The sequence below is a fragment of the Lissotriton helveticus genome, chromosome 7 (genome assembly GCF_964261635.1).
Source record: "Lissotriton helveticus chromosome 7, aLisHel1.1, whole genome shotgun sequence".
NCBI classification, from domain to species: domain Eukaryota; kingdom Metazoa; phylum Chordata; class Amphibia; order Caudata; family Salamandridae; genus Lissotriton; species Lissotriton helveticus.
The window spans coordinates 1031918117-1031940968 of record NC_136068.1 but is presented as its reverse complement, the minus strand read 5'-3'; the positions used below and the strand labels follow the sequence as shown (position 1 = coordinate 1031940968).

Below are 22852 nucleotides of genomic sequence, written 5' to 3'. Positions count from 1 at the left end.
CGGGCACGCTCCCTACGGCACTCAGTTCACCAACTCCAGGAGTAATTTGACAAACCGTGTTAATCTAAAAAAAAAAAAAAAAAGCACCAGCTCTACGGGTGACTGGTGGCACCGGAAAACCAAGGAGATACTTTCCACACAAGCTAGCGGAGTGACCCACACTCTTACTCAGAGAGGCGCACTGGCTTTGAAATGCCAGCCTGCATGCAGTTATTTACACTGATGGCCTCGGAAGCGACTTGCCACATGCACTGCTCCTGTTGACAGCCTTAGATAACGCAACTCAGAAGCGCTCACCAGCACCCTGGGCGTACGAGGCGCTATACACGTGATTTCAGTCATTCATCCTCGCCATGTGGAAGAAGAGCACAGAGTCAGATTCGGCCAAGCAGCCCTCCATGTCCGACCTTGCCATCTCATCCTTCCTGACCCAGGTGTTGTGTGAGCGCGGCGGGTGCCTGGCCGTTCCCGAGATCCGGAAGCACCTCAGCCTCTCACCGACGCACATCACAAGCATCCTCCTTGTCTGTGGCGGAACAAATTGCAGGTAAGCGATGGTGTCTTTTGTAATATATAAATGACTGTCCCTTTTGAATGCCCCAGCCGAAATGTTTGTTGACTTAATTTTTTTTTCCCGTTCTTTGCAGGTATTTGGCGACGGCACGGTGGGGGTAACTATTTTCGGTCGGGATCCTTGGCTCGCTGTCTGTCTCCGTCTCCGTGGTACAAGGGATTTCAGGTACGCGATCTTAATTTTTTTTTCCCGTTCTTTGCAGGTATTTGGCGACGGCACTTTCCGTGTCGGGTCTCCTCCGTGGCGTGACGACTTGCAGGTAAGCGATGGTGTGTTTTGTAATTTACATTTTTATGTAATTGTAATTTCTTTTATATGTGTTCAGTCTATTTTGTTTATATTCTAATGTATTTATTTTTTGGGCCTGTTCGCTCTAGTGTTTTTGTGTCGGGTCTCCTTCTTACATTTTTATGTAATTGTAATTTCTTTTATATGTGTTCAGTCTATTTTGTTTATATTCTAATGTATTTATTTTTTGGGCCTGTTCTCTCTAGTGTTTTTGTGTCGGGTCTCCTTCGTGGCGTCATATTCTTCAGAAGTTATAGGGTTTATTAAATTAATAAAGTCACTGTGCAATATTGTGCCTCTGCATGGTTCGGTGTCATCCACATGTACCTTATTAATGTTTTACAACAATACATGCACTCACATTCTAAGACCTTGACCTCCTTCTATATGGTGTTTCAAAAACTTTCTAAGCATCTGCCTGCGTCCATCTAAGAGTGGCTTCAATAAGATATATTGTACACCATTGTATAGTTACAAAAAAATATATTCTTCATAATAAAAAGTTGAAAATAACTCTCCAAAGATTTATAGAACTCTAAGGGCTTACTATACATTGCCAAACAAGGGGACAGCTTTCTGTGTGTGAGCTGGGTGGCTCTAAGTGTGGAGGGGGCTTTGTAGGAGGTGACTCGCAGTTTATAGAAGAGGCTCACAGTCTGTGGAGGGAGCTCAAAGTGTGTGTGGGGGGGCTCGCAGTGTGGTGGTGCTCGCAGTGTGTGTGGGAAGGGCGCAGTGTGGGTGTGTGTTGGGGGCTCTCTGTAGGTGTTTGTGGGTGTCATTTGCAAAAGATAAAGCTAGTGCCATTGCAAATAACAATGCCATTTAGTTATGTTAAAAAAAAAAAGGTCAAGAGCTTTGCCAACAGCTCAAACTTTAACAAAGGCAAAACCATTGCATTGTAAATGCTTGTTTTAGTATAAGTGGTCAGCCACCAAAACTTGTCGGCCCAAGATGGCCGCTGGGTTGGAGCTCTGAGAAGTGGCTCCGAGGCTGGGGATCACTTTTTTGTGAATATCCCCGTTTGTGCCCGCACGTCCACTCATTAGCTCGACACCGCCGCAGAGAGAATTGTTGCCACATTGATGTGGTCTGCCTCACGGCCCCGCAGGGAATAGTTGGCCGTGGTTGCAGACGTTTTCTCTGGCAATCTGCCTGGTTGCGACTGCGACAACGGGGCTCCCAATGAGCTGCTGCGGACCAGGGAGCAGATCTCCACAGCGTCACGGGTAGGATCGGGACGTACTTGCAGCCACTCTCCCTGAGGCTGACCCAGATGCTCATCGAAGATGCTGATGATCCCCTGGGACTGCGTCTGTCCCGTGAGTGGATGGGAGCGGTCCGAGTCCCGACGCATGGATGCTGGCGAGTCCCGCGGCTGCATTGAGGCAGTCTAGGTTCACTAAGACTGGTTGCATCCAAGACAACGGCACCATGCCCCTGCTGGCAGTCCTCGGATAGGTTGTTCCCTTGGGTCCCCTCAAGGAACAGGACCTGTGCTGCGCCCTCATGGTCCCGACCCCGCAGATGCTGGGTGAGTCAGTTTCCCTCGCAGCACACCCTGGGCTCTGAGTGCTCGGGAGGCTGATCACTCACCTCCGCTGCCTGACCCCGGACGGGGGACTGTGCATGAAGGTTCGGGCCACCTCCGAAGCGTGACCCATTGTTGTGGCTGATCTCAGGGTGACGCGGAGTCTCCCCCTCCTCCCCCCCACTCCCCAGCCTCCCTGATCCTGGATGTGGGGACGTGCGTGAGGAACTGAACTGAGCCACCTATGAAGCGCCGACTGCCGCCTTGGCTTGAGTTTGAAAAATGTTATGTATCACTACCACATTTGAATGAAAACTGCAGAGGGCTGCAGGGCGACTGATGTTCATTGCGAGCAGCACTCAGGCTCTTACTTTTCATGCAGAGAAAGCGTGAAACAATTGTGTATGAAGGGGGGTAGGGGATCAGACTGTCCCTCACCAGATACGGGAGCTTGCCACCACCCCCCTTTTGAATCTGCCTTCAATATTATCAGAAGGCGCTAGGGGGACCAAAAATTGTAAAACCAAAAACCAGGACATCTTTCAGAAAATAGAAGAAGGACTACAGTTTATTTCAAGTGAGGCACAGACTAACAGTGCTCCTCAGTTGAGAATTACAGAGCAAGCAGTTAGAACATGACATCACATCAGGGTCTCCACAGCACAAAAGACTTGCAATGGGACTGCTTTTTTTACACTTAGTCCTACGTCAGCCTCACTCACACTGAGTGAATTGCTGGGGGCAACAGCTGAGTGCCCTACAACCCCAGTCCTACACACTCTATATACCTGACCATGAGATGGCTGTTCTGGCCTGCCCCCTCGAATTATTGCTAACGAGTGCATATCAACCCTACAGTAAGTCTTGGCCTCCCAGTAACTCCGGGATGGGTGCTACCAATTTGATCAATGATGATGCTCCCCGGACTGAAACCTTGAGCATTGTACACACCACAGAGCCGGATCAACATGGCCTATGCCTGATGACACTTTCGATGGACTTTTGATGATGCCCCCTGGACTGATACCAAGACTATTTGTACTTACCTCGGTGCACGAGCAACCCTGGCTGATGCCCGGTGGTGCTGTCCTATGCAGCTATAGAGGAGTCTAGCCCTTGTTTCACCCCCTCGGCCATCACCTACCCAGCCGGTCATCTGACATTGTTTTCCTCGTTCTCCCATTGTTTCCTTCCCTCCCCTCCCTCTGTTATTCTTTGATTTAATTGATGTAACCTGTAACTCGCTGATCCTCTTGTAAAGCGCTCTGATATCTATGGGTCTAGCCAGCGCTATATAAAACTTTTAAAGTAAACAAAACTGAAGTTGAAAGTGTAGTGTAGTTCCTATATTCCCAATAGGCTCTGCGAATTGGAATAACATAAACGTAGGACTGAGGTCGACTAGGTCTCTATTGAATATGTTAGACTTAATTATGAATGCCAGCTAGCTCTGAGGTCACTAGAAACTTTCTCGAGTGCACAAGAAGGGATTAGTTTCTGACAACCGCATAAACATGACAACTTTGCTCCCCTAGAACAAGGAGTATATCTCCAGAGTCGCGGAAACAATAGATAGCTATTTCACTCAGTCAATCGTGCATGCTTAGTTTCACCAGAAGTGCAGAGAAACAGAGAGACGGGCGTTTTCAATAAAAGTGGTTATTTATTGAGCAGTCTTCTTTCTCATGCAAGAGAAGTGAATTGCCACAATTGCAATACTTGTCATAAAGTAAAGTGCGTACAGTAAAAGGAGTATTATGAAATAATACTGTAAAAGCATTTATATGGTTTCTAAGCCATAAGATACTTAAAACAGATGAAATACATACAATGATAAAAGTTGACTAAACGTACTCAACTGGTGTTTCTAAAATACGCCTACCCCGGTGTACCTAACCTAAGCCTAGTACATGGGAAGGAGTAAATAAGTTGTAGTTTGAGTTAAGATAGTTTTTGCCAAGAATCTGAATCGAGAATTCTCTAAGGGTCTAGCCCGCTCCGTACCTTGGTTATAGAATGAAGGAGGTCTTGTATCTCTCTCGCAGGACTCGATCTCCCAGCAACCCGCGAGGGTGATAGGGAAACACTGGAGCTGGATTTCTCGGCAGGAGAAAAGACAGCGTCTCTCTCAGTGCGTCAATGGGAGGGTCAGCTTCCTTCGGCACTCGCTTCAGCAAGGCGTCGGGCAAGTAGATAGTCGATCTGCTCCAAACCACCATGTGTTTTGCTAGGGCAGATGCTGGTATATTTATACCTGGAAGGTGCCGAGTTTGACGTAAGGTTGGACATAAGACGTCACTAAGAACTCGCAGTTTTTTCAGGACTCCAGGAGTTCTAGGACAAATCAATACAAAAGCAGGGGGAATTCCCAGGCAGCTGGGGGCTAGGTTTGTTTAAGAACGCGTTGTGCTTTCTAGGAGTCTATGGGAGTAGCCTTGCCGTATTTGGACTGCATTGGCTATGACTTAATATGGGTATGATTCTTATGCCTTTATAAGGGTATAATTTGATATAACCACATAAGGGCATACATCGAGGATATTAAAATAGGGTCCTAGATACGTTTACAACACCCACTCCACGTATAATGTCCATCATTACTAAATACTAAGCAATTTTAAAACATTTCTATGCATGTGTTTTCTAGCCCACCCCAAAATACATAAAATGCATTTGAAATGGTATAAACACGATAAATGAGTATTATACTGTACGTTTTCAAGCAGTGGTATCATTCAGATAATATAATTTTAGTGCATAGTAATCTTGACTGAATGAATCACGAAATTTACATTTATGAAATGGCTCTTAATACAGAAGAGAAGGTCGAGACCATTTCATCACATATTTATACAAGTCTGTACATGTGCTAGAGGCTAAGTCAAGATATTGCCTCTAGAGATTCTAATAATAGAAATCTTGTTCTGTTATGTTAAAATGTTATGTTAAAATCGGTTTTATATAGCGCTCAGCTACTCCGAGGAGTGTCCCGGCGCTTCAAGAAACCCGATGCAGAAGTCAGGAGCAAATAAAACAGAGCAGAACAACTATTGAACAAACAGCCAGGATTTCAGCTCCTTCCTGAAAGCTAGCAGATTAAAGTTTTTCCTCAGAGGGACTGGCCAGGAGTTCCAAAGTTGAGGTGCCAGGTGACGAAAGGAGCGACCTCCAATCCGGGCTCGTCTGATTGGCGGAACAGATGCCAAGGCCAGGGAGGCAGACCTCAGCGCCCTTGATGGCAAGTAGAATGTCAGTCGTTTCCTGATATATTTCGCACCTGAGTCATGGAGTGATTTAAAAGCAAGCGTAAGCGCCTTAAAAGCAATCCTTTTTAGGGCTCGGCCTATGTCACCACGAAGTGGGGCGGAGCTCCGAGCTCCTATTGTTAAAGAAAAAAAAAAAAAGTTTCTTTAGGGCTCGGGCCAGAAACATTCCTTAGTGCGCGAGCTTTTTTTATGGCATCTGCATAGTGATTCGTCTTCGCTGTGCTGTCTTTTTAGTAGCCTTGACGCGATAGGCTATATATAATTGTCGTCCGCCATTGTTGGCATTTTCTGTGTGGTTACGCGCACAGCAGTCCAATAATTTTAATTAGGAGCTGTCAGGGTGCTCCTCCAAATGCAATCCAGATGGTGGGAGCGCGTTCACCATTCAGCATTGCATTGCATGTATCAGGCGCGCGTTTGTCTGCAGTGTGTAATGTTCGTCTGCCTGTGCTGATCATACTTTACTTTACTGTGTCTCTCCAATGCGTGATAGTTTATTGATGCCTCCTTGAGTCTTACACACAGTTCTATCACAGCTAAGCAAAGGCGTTTTGCCCTCTCCCTGTCACCCCTTCTTCCATCTTACAACTGCAGACCATTGTAGGGTCTAGCAATGAGAATGCGCCCTTCTGCTTCCATCTTATGCAAAGAAGTACGGTTGTGCGCCTGCAGCTGAGAAACTAAACACAGGGACGAAATCCATAAATTGTGTTCATTGCCAAAAATGTTTTTTGTCGCATTGTCAGGGGTAGTAAGCGCTAGATAAATGCAATTACAATACATCTCGGCCCTAAAAGGAATGTAGATGTTAATGTAGGAATTGTCACTATAAGATTTACATTTCTATTGTATCTACAGCAATGAGAATGCGCCCTTCAAGTTCCATCTTATGCAAAGAAGTATGGTTGTGCGGCTGCAGCTGAGAAATGTAAACACAGGGACCTAATCCATAAATTGTGTTCATTACCAAAAAAAAATTCTGTCGCCTTGTCAGGGGTAGTAAGCGCTATATAAATGCAATTACAATACATCTCTGCCCTCAAAGGAATATCGATGTTAATGTAGGAATTGCCACATTAACATTTACATTTCTTTCGTATCTATCATCGTAATGCTATTTCTATCTTGCAACGACAACCCTATCTCCTTCTGTACGTTGCCAGCAGCCCGCACACATTCACTCACTTCCATTCATTTCCGCATACTTACACGCCACACCAGTCTGCAGTAATTACACCCATCCCCCTTCTGCAGGTCCATAAACATAATTACGAAATCGTACCACTTTACATTTCAGGTTCACATTCAGCACTGAGCCTACACTTTTCTTTAAACTACGGGCCCTTTTGTAGTTCGCATTACAATGCCAAAGAAGTACGGTTGTGCGGCTGCAGCTGAGAAATGTAAACACAGGGACCTCATCTATAAATTGTGTTCATTGCCAAAAAACATTTCTGTCGCCTTGTCAGGGGTAGTAAGCTTGCAGACCCAAGAAGGATGAAGACACAGAGCAGCCCTGCAGATTAGATCAGCACAGATCAGGCCTCAGTGCCAGGGAGCGGCTGCTTGCAGACCCAAGAAGGATGAAGACACAGAGCAGCCCTGCATATCACATCAGCACAGATCAGGCTTCAGTGCCAGGCAGCGGCTGCTTGCAGACGCAAGAAGGATGAAGACACAGAGCAGCCCTGCAGATTAGATCAGCACAGATCAGGCTTCAGTGCCAGGCAGCGGCTGCTTGCATACCCAAGAAGATGATGAGACAGAACAGCCCTGCAGATTACATCAGCACAGATCAGGCTACAGTGCCAGGCAGCGGCTGCATGCATAGGGAGTGCAGAGCGCATAGGGAGTGCAGAGCGCATAGGGAGTGCAGAGCGCATAGGGAGTGCAGAGCGCATAGGGAGTGCAGAGCGCATAGGGAGTGCAGAGTGCATAGGGAGTGCAGAGTGCATAGGGAGTGCAGAGTGCATAGGGAGTGCAGAGTGCATAGGGAGTGCATAGGGAGTGCAGAGTGCATAGGGAGTGCATAGGGAGTGCAGAGTGCATAGGGAGTGCAGAGTGCATAGGGAGTGCAGAGTGCATAGTGCATAGGGAGCGCAGAGTGCATAGGGAGCGCAGAGTGCATAGGGAGCGCAGAGTGCATAGGGAGCGCAGAGTGCATAGGGAGCGCAGAGTGCATAGGGAGTGCATAGTGCAGAGTGCATAGGGAGTGCATAGTAAGTGCATAGGGAGTGCACAGTTAGTGCATAGGGAGTGCACAGTGCATAGGAAGTGCACAGTGCATAGGAAGTGCACAGTGCATAGGGAGTGCAGAGTGCATAGGGAGTGGAGTGCAGAGTGCATAGGGAGTGCAGAGTGCATAGGGAGTGCAGAGTGCATAGGGAGTGCAGAGTGCATAGGGAGTGCAGAGTGCACAGTGAATAGGGAGTGAAGAGCGACAGTGCATAGGGAGTGAAGAGCGACAGTGCATAGGGAGTGAAGAGCGACAGTGCATAGGGAGTGCAGAGTGCATAGGGAGTGCAGAGTGAATAGGGAGCGCAGATTGCAGAGTGCATAGGAAGTGCAGAGTGCATAGGAAGTGCAGAGTGCATAGGGAGTGCAGAGTGCATAGGGAGTGCAGAGTGCATAGGGAGTGCAGAGTGCATAGGGAGTGCAGAGTGCATAGGGAGTGCAGAGTGCATAGGGAGTGCAGAGTGCATAGGGAGTGCAGAGTGCATAGGGAGTGCAGAGTGCATAGGGAGTGCAGAGTGCATAGGGAGTGCAGAGTGCATAGGGAGTGCAGAGTGCATAGGGAGTGCAGAGTACAGAGTGCATAGGGAGTGAAGAGTACAGAGTGCATAGGGAGTGCAGAGTGCATAGGGAGTGCAGAGTGCATAGGGAGTGCAGAGTGCATAGGGAGTGAAGAGTGCAGAGTGCATAGGGAGTGCAGAGTGCATAGGGAGTGCAGAGTGCATAGTGAGTGAAGAGTACAGAGTGCATAGTGAGTGAAGAGTACAGAGTGCATAGGGAGCGCAGAGTGCATAGGGAGCGCAGAGTGCATAGGGAGCGCAGAGTGCATAGGGAGCGCAGAGTGCATAGGGAGCGCAGAGTGCATAGGGAGCGCAGAGTGCATAGGGAGCGCAGAGTGCATAGGGAGCGCAGAGTGCATAGGGAGCGCAGAGTGCATAGGGAGCGCAGAGTGCATAGGGAGCGAATAGGGAGTGCAGATTGCAGAGTGCATAGAGAGTGAAGAGTACAGAGTGCATAGGGAGTGCAGAGTGCATAGAGAGTGAAGAGTACAGAGTGCATAGGGAGCGCAGAGTGCATAGGGAGCGCAGAGTGCATAGGGAGTGCAGAGTGCATAGGGAGCGCAGAGTGCATAGGGAGCGCAGAGTGCACAGTGAATAGGGAGTGAAGAGCGACAGTGCATAGGGAGTGAAGAGCGACAGTGCATAGGGAGTGAAGAGCGACAGTGCATAGGGAGTGAAGAGCGACAGTGCATAGGGAGTGAAGAGCGACAGTGCATAGGGAGTGCAGAGTGCATAGGGAGTGCATAGTGCATAGGGAGTGCATAGGGAGCGCAGAGTGCATAGGGAGCGCAGAGTGCATAGGGAGCGCAGAGTGCATAGGGAGCGCAGAGTGCATAGGGAGCGCAGAGTGCATAGGGAGCGCAGAGTGCATAGGGAGCGCAGAGTGCATAGGGAGTGCAGAGTGCATAGGGAGTGCAGAGTGCATAGGGAGTGCAGAGTGCATAGGGAATAGGGAGTGAAGAGCGACAGTGCATAGGGAGTGAAGAGCGACAGTGCATAGGGAGTGAAGAGCGACAGTGCATAGGGAGTGCAGAGTGCATAGGGAGTGCAGAGTGCATAGGGAGCGCAGATTGCAGAGTGCATAGGGAGTGCAGAGTGCATAGGGAGTGCAGAGTGCATAGGGAGTGCATAGTGCATAGGAAGTGCACAGTGAATAGGGAGTGAAGAGTGCAGAGTGCATAGGGAGTGAAGAGTGCAGAGTGCATAGGGAGTGAAGAGTGCACAGTGCATAGGGAGTGAAGAGTGCAGAGTGCATAGGGAGCGAATAGGGAGTGCAGATTGCAGAGTGCATAGGGAGTGCAGAGTGCATAGGGAGTGCAGAGTGCATAGGGAGTGCAGAGTGCATAGAGAGTGCAGAGTGCATAGAGAGTGAAGAGTACAGAGTGCATAGGGAGTGCAGAGTGCATAGAGAGTGAAGAGTACAGAGTGCATAGGGAGCGCAGAGTGCATAGGGAGCGCAGAGTGCATAGGGAGCGCAGAGTGCATAGGGAGCGCAGAGTGCATAGGGAGCGCAGAGTGCACAGTGAATAGGGAGTGAAGAGCGACAGTGCATAGGGAGTGAAGAGCGACAGTGCATAGGGAGTGAAGAGCGACAGTGCATAGGGAGTGAAGAGCGACAGTGCATAGGGAGTGCAGAGTGCATAGGGAGTGCAGAGTGCATAGGGAGTGCATAGTGCATAGGGAGTGAATAGGGAGCGCAGATTGCAGAGTGCATAGGAAGTGCAGAGTGCATAGGGAGTGCAGAGTGCATAGGGAGTGCAGAGTGCATAGGGAGTGCAGAGTGCATAGGGAGTGCAGAGTGCATAGGGAGTGAAGAGTGCAGAGTGCATAGGGAGTGAAGAGTGCAGAGTGCATAGGGAGTGCAGAGTGCATAGGGAGTGCAGAGTGCATAGGGAGTGCAGAGTGCATAGGGAGTGCAGAGTGCATAGGGAGTGCAGAGTGAAGAGTGCATAGGGAGCGCAGAGTGCATAGGGAGCGCAGAGTGCATAGGGAGCGCAGAGTGCATAGGGAGCGCAGAGTGCATAGGGAGCGCAGAGTGCATAGGGAGCGCAGAGTGCATAGGGAGCGCAGCGTGCATAGGGAGCGCAGCGTGCATAGGGAGCGCAGAGTGCATAGGGAGCGCAGAGTGCATAGGGAGCGCAGAGTGCATAGGGAGCGCAGAGTGCATAGGGAGCGCAGAGTGCATAGGGAGCGCAGAGTGCATAGGGAGCGCAGAGTGCATAGGGAGCGCAGAGTGCATAGGGAGCGCAGAGTGCATAGGGAGCGCAGAGTGCATAGGGAGTGCAGCGTGCATAGGGAGCGCAGAGTGAATAGGGAGTGCAGAGTGAATAGGGAGTGAAGAGTGCAGAGTGCATAGGGAGTGCAGAGTGCATAGGGAGTGCAGAGTGAATAGGGAGTGCAGAGTGAATAGGGAGTGAAGAGTGCAGAGTGCATAGGGAGTGCGGAGTGCATAGTGAGTGCAGAGTGAATAGGGAGTGAAGAGTGCATAGGGAGTGCAGAGTGCATAGGGAGTGCAGAGTGCATAGGGAGTGCGGAGTGCATAGTGAGTGCAAAGTGACAGTGAGTGCAGAGTGACAGTGAGTGTAGAGTGAGTGCAGAGTGACAGTGAGTGCAGAGTGACAGTGAGTGTAGAGTGACAGTGAGTGTAGAGTGAGTGCAGAGTGACAGTGAGTGCAGAGTGACAGTGAGTGTAGAGTGACAGTGAGTGACAGTGAGTCACACACCACCAGCCATCAGTGCACGCATCAATTGTTAACGCATCCACAATTAACTATTGTAGCAATCGCAGTATGGTACACTTTACTTTTAAACATATTTATCTAAAGCACAGCATGCCACCATTGGTAAAATTACAATCCAACCCACATAATTCCACTACACACCACATGCACACACTCCATAACACATGGCGAAAAGACATTGCCATTTATAATGCCATTAGCTCAAACTCAAATAAATCAGAGCCTGATTGCATTTCTAATGCTTGTTTTAATAGGGAGCCAATGCAATTTTTTTAATAGATCCGTGGCACTGGATCTCCGGTGGAGGCTTTAAATGGCTCTGGCAGCAGAATTCTGCACTACCTGCAGGCGAGATAGGAGATATTCCAGCAGGCCCAGGTAGAGCACGTTTGCGTAATCCAAACGGGAGCCTATCAGGGCCTGTACGGTAACTTTCCTGTGGTCATGAGAAAGCAACAGAAGGAATTTTCTAAGCATTTTCAGGATGCCAAAACACTTCCCAACAAGCCCAAGAATCTGTGGCTTCAAGGTGAGACCATTGTCGATCTGCACTCCCAGATTCTTGGCCTTGGAGGACGCGGCCGCAGGAGGAAACATGGCTGGGGGCCACCACGACCGCCACCCAGGATTGGGTGGACAGCCGAAAAACAGCAGCTCCGATTTGTCGGAGTTGCATTTGAGGCTGTTAAGTTCAAACCACTCGAACACCGCCCTCAAACAGCCTCTGATCTGCACTCCATCGAAGTCAGAGCCCTTCTTGCAGGTGAAGAGGAGCTGGGTGTCATCAGCGTAAGAAACGATCTGGGAGCGAAAAGACTCCGCCAGTGCCGCCAGAGGTGCCATATAGATGTTAAAGAGAGTAGGGCTCAAAATAGAGCCCTGAGGCACCCCTATCTCCAAAGGCGGCACTTCGGCAGAGAACGGAGGGGCCCAGATCGTTTGACGACGGCCCGACAGGAAGGACTCAAACCATCTGAACACCGCTCCCCGTAGCCCGATCTCTCTGAGTCTTACAAGGAGACCGCCATGGGGAACGGTGTCAAAGGCCGCAGACAGGTCCAACATTACCAGCATAGCCTTACCACCCGCATCTAGCACCTCTCTTATGGCATCGGTGACTTCTAACAGCGCGGTCTCCGTGCTCATGTTGGCACGGAAGCCTGACTGAGAGTCGTGTAAGATGTTATTATTTTCGAGGAAAGTGGAGAGAGAGACGTGGACATGCTTCTCCACCACCTTAGCCAGTGCCGGAAGGAGGGAGATGGGCCTGTAGTTGGCATGAACCAGAGGGTCCAGATTCGGCTTCTTCAAAAGCGGCAGGATATCAGGGCGTGCTTCCAGGCCCAGGGGACTACTCCCGTACTGAGAGAGAGATTGAGCACCGGGTTAACCAAGGAATTGATCACTGGGGCTATTCTTCCAAGACATTTCGCTGGGCAGGGATCCTGAGGGGAGCCAGATTTTAATTTAATAAGACGGTCAAGTGAGGAGAAAGAAGAGAGAGGAGGAAAAGTAGAAAAAAGAAGTAAGAACAGTTCTACTTTAAGCAGAGTATCATGTGCCAAAAAGGTAAATATTTTGGAATGGAAAAATAATTTCGTTTTCAGGGAAGAAAAAAATAGTTTCAATGTTTTTTATAAGTTCTGTTTATCAAAACTGAAGGCCGAATTCAGAGTTCAGGGAACGCTGTGTGCTCGTGTTTTCAAAAGTTATTCTCGTTGTTAAGGGAGAACATTAACTCAGATAGGCTGGCAAAGAATTCGTCTACAACAGTAGGTGAAAGTTGGACCAAGTCCGAAAAAGTAGAAATAGTGCATATGTGAGAAGCATTGCTGTCATCGGTGTCTAGATCAGCAATGGTCACAGAAGGTTGTACCTGTGTACCGCTTTCATCTCGTACCTCACCGCCACCTAATCGTAATGGTGAGGTCTCAACGAATGCCGTCATCAGAATAGGTAGCCGCTGGGGACAACACGTTGCATGAGCCGTTACCGAACCAAGCAAAGTATCGATATCCATAGGTACTGCTGATGGGAGTGTGAGACAGATGTCTAACACGCATTCTTCTCCGCAGAGCAGGCATCGTAGAACAGGTAGGATGCAATCTTGCCATATTGGTCTGAATGAAAGAAACCAGGTGGTATTCAGATCTCTTAGCCGAGCCAAGCCGAGGACTTTAGTAATCCGGTCTCGGTATCGCATTGCTAGGATCGTTTCTTGCATTGTAGCCTGAGTTTTGTCTGTGACTTGACTTGCCATATCGGAGCAGAAGGAACAAAAATAAGATTCCTGCTACAAGTCCCAAGATGAGAGGCAGGCCGCTGAACACAGAGTGCACAAAATTCGGGAAGATGCTCAGGACTGCTTCAAAGGGTGCTAACAGTCCCGAACAAATTGTCTTAAATACATGTGCGATGCCACTGGTATCTGACATGTTTAAGATTTGACTTAACATTTCTACGAAATGCACGGGGCAATTTGTCGATAATAATGCATGTATCTCTGCTGCTGTCCTTGCAAGTTGCAGATCATTCGTTTCTCTAGACGAGGTTAAAGGCACAGTTGTAAAATAATAGACTTCATTCTGCTTAAAGTATCAATTCGAATAGAAGAGATATTCAAGGAAGGCCATATTGCTGCCTCCTTGTCTGGCTTGCTGTTTGGATACAATACTTGCATACAGCAAGTTACCCTGGAAGTAACACTCACGAGATAGGCCGTTCCTGGCACCATGCCACAACAGCTGTGGTCACTTATTATAACGTAACTGCCGTTGGAAAGTTGTCTGAAAAAAGGCTCTATCTGTGTAGCAGGGGTGCCGTGCAGGTGACATGAAAGGTTATTTGATGAACCTTCGCAGGCTCCATGCAAGTTAATACCTTGACATAGAAGTGTACTGCTTAGTGAAATTTTACAGTTGTTACCACTAAGAAATACCTCTTTTTTTCCCTTCACTATAACATCTATGTGTATAAGGTAAATTCCAGGTTGACTTGATGTATCCTTTACCCAACCTTTCATACAGGCCCGCTGGTATATGCTTTTGGCAATATTGAAACTGAAAAGTCGTTATCGGAATTGTAATTACCATGTATTATCCATTCAATGACCAGTCTTTCGGAGATTGTCAATGGTAATCTTTCTAGTAATTCAATGCTCAGCACCGTATAGTCTGCTCCTTTTTGTGCTAAAGAGATTTGTTTATCTGTAAGGTTAAAGATGGAAAATAATGACGTTGTGTTGATTAGACGCCATGGCACGTAGCCTGAACGGAGGTTTTTGTAACGTCCAGCCTAACTGTACAATAGAACGTAATTGGGACTGGCCATGTTGTAACATTAGCATATCCTGTTCTATTATATCAATAGCAGATGATACAATGCTGTCCAGGACAGAGTCATTAACCCATTGACCACTACAGACAGTGATTTTTCCAAATTAATACGATCAATTTCTCGTATTTTTTCAGCAGTTTCAATTTGCGTTACTTTCCAAGCTTCGTTGTAAGCAGCGTATATACCGGCGTATATGAAACATTTTTGACGCTGTTTGCGAGGTCCCAGTAAGAAATCTCGCAAATCAGCACCTTCTTTAAGTAAAGTCAAGTGTTGCTTAATTTCAGGTAGTGTGGATTTCTGTAGCCATATGTTGTTATTATCCCTGGATGTTGTCTCTGGGAATATCTTGGGTCTGGCCTGTTCTGCTTGAACCCCTGTATTATGTTCAGGAATCTATCTTGACAGTTATTAGTGTCTATGGGCCAGATCAACCAATCAGGATTTGTTCTGTTTTGGTGTAAAATATGGGATACGTCTATCTCCACATCTGTAGTGCTATTACTATCAGGTATGGGCTTTGGAATAGACAGTTTGTTTAAGTCCTTCATCTTGGCTAGGCCAAGACAGGTTGTTTGTTGAATGGTGTCATTCAGGAATATTATCTGTTCTGGGATTATGCAGGCTCTGAATAAGGATTCTAAACCTTGTACCTCCCAGTCTTTTGTACCCCAGACTGTTTTAGTCTCAATGTTGTTTTTCCAAAATTCAAAACCAAATGTAGACATTTTTCCATAACATTTTTCAGAATAAATCAGTTTAGTATTTGTCAACATGTTTTTCATTCCTGTCTTATTCATGATTTTAAAATAAAACGTTTCTGGATCAGAGTTATTAAACCCAGAGAAGTATGGGAATTTCTCATAAAATGTTTTTGAACTGCCTTTTGGCGGTGTTGGACAATGCTCCCATTGATTATAAGTAAAAACATTTCTAGGATTAGCAGATTTATGCAAATAGTGATGCCCATAATGATTAAAACAATACATTTCTTCATAATCTGATGTACCTTGTAAATAATCATGGTCTTTAAATTTTGCTGACATTTCTAAATCTGACATCATTATTAATATTTTCAAAGTCCCAATCATCAGAGAAAGTACTAGGTGATACAAAGTCACTTAAGGAAACCTTGAACTGATGTGGATATTTCAAGAGTTCAACCGGGCCATGGATTTCGTAATCCGTTGCGTCCCATGCTACACCACCAGGTATAGGAATGGCTGTGATGTTTACTGATGACAGTTCTCTTTTTTTGATGTGAGACGATCTGTGAGGTTTTAGAACCAAGTTGATGTTCTGACTTGCTGTGTCCATTGTACTGTATTTTCCATCAATCATTTTTCCCAAGCTTAAAACCAAAATGAGCCAGAGCAGGAGGAAAAGTACACCTAACACAATCCACAATTCAATCCATGGTGAAATCAGATATGTTTCTCCAAGTTGATGAAAGAGTTCTGTAATTTTGTCTTTGAAAGTCTTGTTTGCTGGCTTGTCCTCATGTTCACTTGGATCATCAGAAAAGTCATCGAAATTGATGAAGTAGCCAGATGCAGTTCTGTCAATTGTTGGAACAGCTTCCGGATTTTCATTAATCTTTGGATTTGTATGATCATAGGCTACATCATTGTAGACAGGTGTTTCTTGGCGAACTGTTGCAATTTGGGTTTCAAGAGGCACAAGTTCCGTGGCTTTGTTGCATAGTCCTTCTTTATTTACTGCAGGTTTATCAAATGTGATTAGTCTCTCAGTTTGAACCTCTTGGATTGTAGCCAGGTTTGGTCTTCTGCTACTTCTTGGGGAGTCCACTGGGCCTACTACTTATTATTGGCCACATGATTGTGGTTTTACCAGGTCGATTGATACAACTCTGTTCTCCTTTTTACCAGCAAAGGGCGGTAGTACTACTGATCTTGTTCCGCTGATTGCCAAGACAGGTACTGCTTTTCTGTAAGACGGCCCAAATTCCTTCTTCACCGCGATCTTTTCTCTGACCAGATCCCCAATCTTTGGAATCCAGACAGGTCTTGCTGGGACAGGTGGTTTTTCTTCAGTGGCCGTTGGCTTTAGCTTTGTGTTACTTAGACTTCTTCTTGTTTCATTTAAGTCCTGTAAAACAGCCAAACGATCTTTGATATCAAAGGTTTTTTGTTCTACCACTGAAGTCTGACAATCGAGATCTTCGATTATCATTCTTGTACCAAACAAAAGTTCATACGGAGTGATTCCACCCAGAGAATTTCTTGGCAGATTATTAAGACTACCTTGGACACTTATTAGATTTTTGACCCACCCATCACCCAAACCTAATACCCTCGCTGTTATAGATTGCTTTATGTCACGTTTTTTTCTCTCCACTACCGCATTTCCCTCAGATGGAACGGACTAGAGTACCGCAATGCAATGCCTGAGCTAGCCATGGCCTCCTTGTAAGCTCGAGAGCTAAACGCAGGACCCTTGTCAGAATGTAGCATGCCAATTGCGTATGTGCCGATAAAGACTCTCAAATCTTTTATAACAGTTCTGGCGTCAGCCGAGCGCTGGGGCCACATCCAAATGAATCTCGTCTTAATATTTATGGGATTGCTTCTTTCCGTGTGGATGTCTTCGTGAAGATAGCCTAATGCTGTCTAATAGAGGTGTCTGGGCTGTTATCTGGTCCGGTTCACAACTGCGATCTCTGTTGCAGTCCTGACTGTTCATTACAAAGTTATAAATTTGCACGCTCATCCCCGGCCACCAGTATTGTGATTGCAATTCTATTAGAGATTTCAAGATCTCTTGGTGCCTCAGACCCATTCTCATGTGTGCTTCTTGAATCAAGTAAGCCCTCCGGTTCGCGTTTGGAATTACTCTGTCCCCCACTCCAGGGATTCGAGCAAAAGGAACGGAGTTCGCATCAATTATGTATGTATTATTGAGTGGATAATTTAGAGGTAATGCCTCATGGTCGCCTTTTAATGAGGCTTTTACTGCCAGCATGGTTTCTCCATCTATTTGTTTTTTAGAACGCTTTTTTGTAGCTACGGAAGCCGGTTGAACAGCTGCCGCTGTGGCTGTGTTAGCCAATGAATTCCCTGCAACGTGAACGCCATCACGTTGAAGACTCTGCGTATGTATCACGTGAGTCTTTCGTAGATCTTTCTGTAAAATAACTACTTGTTCCCATAGTTTTTTATGCTTTATTGTGACACCTGTCTCATCTTTGTAACCGTTTTCAATCCAGGTCTGCATGCTGTTATTGTAAGACTGGACACAGTAATGCGAATCGCACACTATTAGTGTGGGGAATTCGCGATCGGCATTTTCAAGCACCATCTTCAAAGCTCGTAGTTCAGCTCGCTGAGCTGTACCGTTTCTGAGTGATTTAGTTTTAGTGACCATTGGTCTGAATTTACCCATGCGCCAGCGACCTTTGACAATCGCGCATGCTGCATTGTAAACTTGTTTCTCCACAACGTAGTGTTATGTAAATCTGTCTGTGTAGATTACACAGGAGTACTGTTCTAGAGGTAGAATTTTGATCGACAGAGGCAATTCATGTTCGTATTCTAGATGTTCTAATTTTTTCATTTTGGGATCAAATGCGTGTATCCCGTCTGTTGCAGCAAGAGAAGTAACCCATTGGATCCATTTTGGATCTAATGCCATAGCATTTGGAATGCTTGGTCTTGTTACTGCCTCAAGGGCTGATACTGCTGTTAAGACAGATATGCTCTTCCCTTGAGCTAGGGCTCTTTCTTTTGCTACAGCAGTTTGAACCGCAGTCAGAATTTTTTCAGTAGAACTGAATTTCATTTCAGCTTTTGTGTACAAGTGTAATTTATAAGCTATGGTACCGTTTCTCCCTCATTAGAGGTCTGGTACGTAAATCCGCATCTTCCTGGGATGACTTGGATTATAAGGTTGCGTTCGTTTGCGCGTGTTTGCAATTTTGTTTTAGTTAACATGTCTGTTTGTAATGATCGTAATATTTCTGTGTGTTTCTGAGTCCAATTCATTGGTTTGAAATCGCGTTTTATTAATTCGTAGAGAGGTTTAACCCTCTCTGCATAGTTTAGAATGTAAGTTCTTCTGAAATTCAGGAAACCTAGAATTGATTGTAAGTTCTTCAGCATTTTTGGAGCTTGTAGTACTGCACACTTTGCTAAGAAGTTGTCTGCTAGGCTTTTGTCTTCACTTGATAATTCATATCCTAAAAATAGGACAGTTAGGTGGACAATTCGCGATTTTTTTAAAGTTGAATTTGTACCCTTCAGATGCGAACCCAAGTATAATGGTGTTCACTCTTTTCAAGTGTGTCTCCAGGTCATCGCATGTAAGATTGATGGCATCGACATAAGATAATGCCTCATCATCATACATTTGTAGTAACTCTGTTACCCTGGCTGAAAATAATCCTGGGCTGTTCTTGAATCCTTGTGGGAGACGACAAAATTGCTTTTGAGCCCCCAAACTTGAGAAAGCGGTCAAATACCTGCTTTCTGGTGCAATGTTTTGACAGAAGAAACCATTGGAAATATCTAATGTCGTTTTATATTTTTTGCGCACGATGTTATTCATTAGTGCTGCACTGTGTGAGTTTTGTACTGCAAATGTTTTGCAACAAGAGTTTAGGTGTCTGTAATCCAAAACTAGTCGATATGAATCGTCTGGTTTGGAGACAGGAAACAAAGGATTGTTCATCGGTGAGGTGCATGTTTCAATCACCCCCTGGTATTCAAGTTGATCTAAGATCTCCCTGACTTGTTTTTTAGCTTCTTGCTTAACAGGATACTGCCTCTGTGCAATAGGTTGATTTATTAACTGAAGTTTATGGTGAGGAGAATCCTCATCCCATCCTACATGATTTTTATATAATGCAGGGGCTTGGGTCACTGCCCATTTTCTAGCATATGTATATTTTTTATTAATTGGAATGTGATTTGAGAAGGCAGGCATAATCATTTCTTCGCCATGTTGGCACTCCCTGACAAACTCTGGTGGCCAGTCTTTCTCTGCTAGCAGGATATCTTAGCCTTTAGATAGGTTCTCCCAAAAGAGACCTCTTATTTTCCTAGTTTTGTCCCCCTCTATACGTAATGTTATTTCATATATTTTATGGGGTATGCTAACTCTGGTGTCTGCAGTTTCCACTTGAATGTATTCATTCGTGTCCACTGTCTCCAGAAGATTCATCAGGATCTTGCGAGCTATGGTCACTTCTGCTGTGCTGTCTAGCATTGTCTGGGCCCATTCTCCGTTCTTGAGTTGTCCTCAGAATCCTCGGCATGTTTTATTTTAATACTAGCTACCTTCCTTTTGGGAAATTGTATTTTTTTACTTTGATGAGCAGGTTCCTTGTCTTTGGACTTGACGCGCTCTTCTTTATGTTCTGACCGTCCTCTTCTTTACGATTTCTGTGAGGAAGTCTAAAAAGATCGAGAGGGACGTGTACCAATATCTTGATATCTGTTGTGTTTTCTCAAATTGTCCCTATTTCTATTGTTGTATCTTTTTTCAGAGGGCTCCCTTTGTGGAGACCTGTCTCCCCGTTCGGGATATCTATTTCTCCGTTGGGGAGACCTTCCTCTGGTCTGAAACTGTTTTTCTCTGGGAGTAGTTTGTTTAGTACCCTCCCACTTCTTTTTTGGAGTAATGAGATTATTCTTATTAAAGGTTTTTTCAGGATTTTCAGTTAGTTGCGGTTTTAGTGGTTTCCCACCCAAACTATCTCTACCTAGTTCTTCATAGGATTTTTCAATTATTCTGGCAAGTTCAAAAGGTTGTTCTGCTATATCTGTTTTTTTTAATTTTTGGCGGATCGCCATAGATGCTGCTTCTCCTTTTATGTTGGCTAGTAGTATAGCCGAGACTTGCTTAAAGTCTTTCAGTAATTTCATACCTAGATTTAAAGCAGGCTCTGGACCGTATTCATTTTGAATCTGTCTTAGTACGTCTGGTATAACCGTCATAGACGGAACACCATGTGTTTTTGTGTATATTGAAGCAAAGACTGTTCCCCAAGTGTCACAGTCCTCCACATGTGGTGCGATCCCCATTGGTAGGCAGATTGTCAGAATTCTGTGTTTTTCATGAGGTGTAGTATCAGGAAATACTGCCTCTATCTGAGTAATTGTTTGAGCTAACCAGAACGGAATTTGTTCCTGTTTTGCGGGTAATTTGCCAATGACTGATTGAATAGTCTGTGGTGTAATTTTATTTGTGTTCCCCTGGTGAGGGGTGTGCTGTGGAATTTGTATTGCTGGTTGGACTGTTAAAGTCCGCATGACATATTGTACCAATTGTCTATGTATTTTAATTAGTTGTTTTAGCTGAACTAAAAGTTCTGCGCTTGACATTTTGTCAATGTCAGGATGTGGTGTATAGCTGGCTAGAACCGGCCATGTGGCTCATGGTCTACCTAGTGGACCGAGCCTGGTGATGTGATTCTGATCTTTTAGGGCGCATTCATGCTCTTGGTAAGTTAGTGGGATTTCAACGTCCTCGAAAGGGACGTATTCCTCTGGAGATTCCTCTATTTTGTAGTAGTGGAACTTGCGTGTCACAGCATTTGCTGATGGAAAATGTATCCATGAATAGAATACCTCTGTCTGACGATATTCATGTGCCTCTACAACAAATCTGACTGTACCACCTCTTGGTGATACTCCATTTTCTATAAGTTTCATAGTTATGGTTTTTCTTATATTTACCGGGATGAGTATTGCATCCGGGTCATTTTGTTGGAGACTTGTGCCTTCCGCTAAAAGTTGAGCTGCCAAAGCATCTCTTTCGTCTTCACTTCCCGTCATTTTGCTGACAGAAAGTTTGCAGAGCAAGTTTCAAGGAAACAAAGATTAGGTGCACAATATTTTGGAACACTGTATCCTTCAACGTTGACTAAACCAAAAAACTAATACATGGGAATCTCTTCCTACTAAGTTCTGGCGGATATTAACCTTTTACCCACTCCAGACGTCTATTGGAGTTTTTACGGAAAAAGGGGTCTGTGTGAAAAGCACAACTGAGTTACTCTAGTATCTAGCGTTAAATTATCGCCTTACCAAACGTTGGGCGCCATGTAGTGTAGTTCCTATATTCCCAATAGGCTCTGCGCATTGGAATAACATAAACGATAGTTTAGACGTAGAACTGAGGTCGACCAGGTCTCTATTGAATATGTTAGACTTAATTATGAATGCGAGCTAGCTCGGAGGTCACTAGAAACTTTCTCGAGTACACAAGAAGGGATTAGTTTCTGACAACCGCATAAACATGACAACTTTGCTCCCCTAGAACAAGGAGTATATCTCCAGAGTCGCGGAAACAATATATAGCTATTTCACTTAGTCAATCGTGCATGCTTAGTTTCAACAGAAGTGCAGAGAAACAGAGAGACGAGCGTTTTCAATAAAAGTGGTTATTAATTGAGCAGTCTTCTTTCTCATGCAAGAGAAGTGATTGCCACAATTGCAATACTTGTCATAAAGTAAAGTGCATACAGTAAAAGGAGTATTATGAAATAATACTGTAAAAGCATTTATATGGTTTCTAAGCCATAAGATACTTAAAACGGATAAAATGCATACAATGATAAAAGTTGACTAAACGTACTCAACTGGTGTTTCTAAAATACGCCTAACCTAAGCCTAGTACATGGGAAGGAGTAAATAAGTTGTAGTTTGAGTTAAGATAGTTTTTGCCAAGAATCTAAATCAAGAATTCTCTATGGGTCTAATCAGCTCCGTACCTTGGTTATAGAATGAAGGAGGTCTTGTATCTCTCGCAACCCGCGAGGGTGACAGGGGAAACACTGGAGCTGGATTTCTCGACAGGAGAAAAGACAGCGTCTCTCTCAGTGCGTCAATGGGAGGGTCGGCTTCCTTCGGCACTCGCGTCAGCAGGGCGTCGGGCAAGTAGATCGTCGATCTGCTCCAAACCACCGTGTGTTTTGCTAGGGCAGATGCTGGTATATTTATACCTGGAAGGTGCCGAGTTTGACGTAAGGTTGGACATAAGACGTCACTAAGAACTCGCAGTTATTTCAGGACTTCAGGAGTTCTAGGACAAATCAATACAGAAGCAGGGGGAATTCCCGGGCTGCTGGAGGCTTGGTTTGTTTAAGAACGCGTTGTGCTTTCTATGAGTCTATGGGAGTAGCCTTGCAGTATTTGGACTGCATTGGCTATGACTTAATATGGGTATGATTCTTATGCCTTTATAAGGGGATAATTTGATATAACCACATAAGGGCATAAATCGAGGATATTAAAATAGGGTCCTAGATACGTTTACAACAAAGGAGGGTGGTGGGGTTAATTAGACCTCACTGTGAACTAGAGTGA

General features: G+C 45.5%; 1 protein-coding gene across 4 annotated transcripts in view; it reads left to right on the top strand.

The window, feature by feature from the left end:
• LRRC45 (leucine rich repeat containing 45) overlaps nucleotides 1-22852 on the top strand; it is a 446362-nt gene that overhangs the window by 39057 nt on the left and 384453 nt on the right. The window contains exon 2 of one of the 4 annotated variants that reach the window (XM_078653776.1): nucleotides 777-833. The exons of the other annotated variants lie outside the window; for them this stretch is intronic. The gene's annotated coding sequence lies outside the window, so the exon portion shown is untranslated. The remainder of the gene's footprint in view (nucleotides 1-776; nucleotides 834-22852) is intronic. 4 annotated transcript variants of the gene reach the window in all.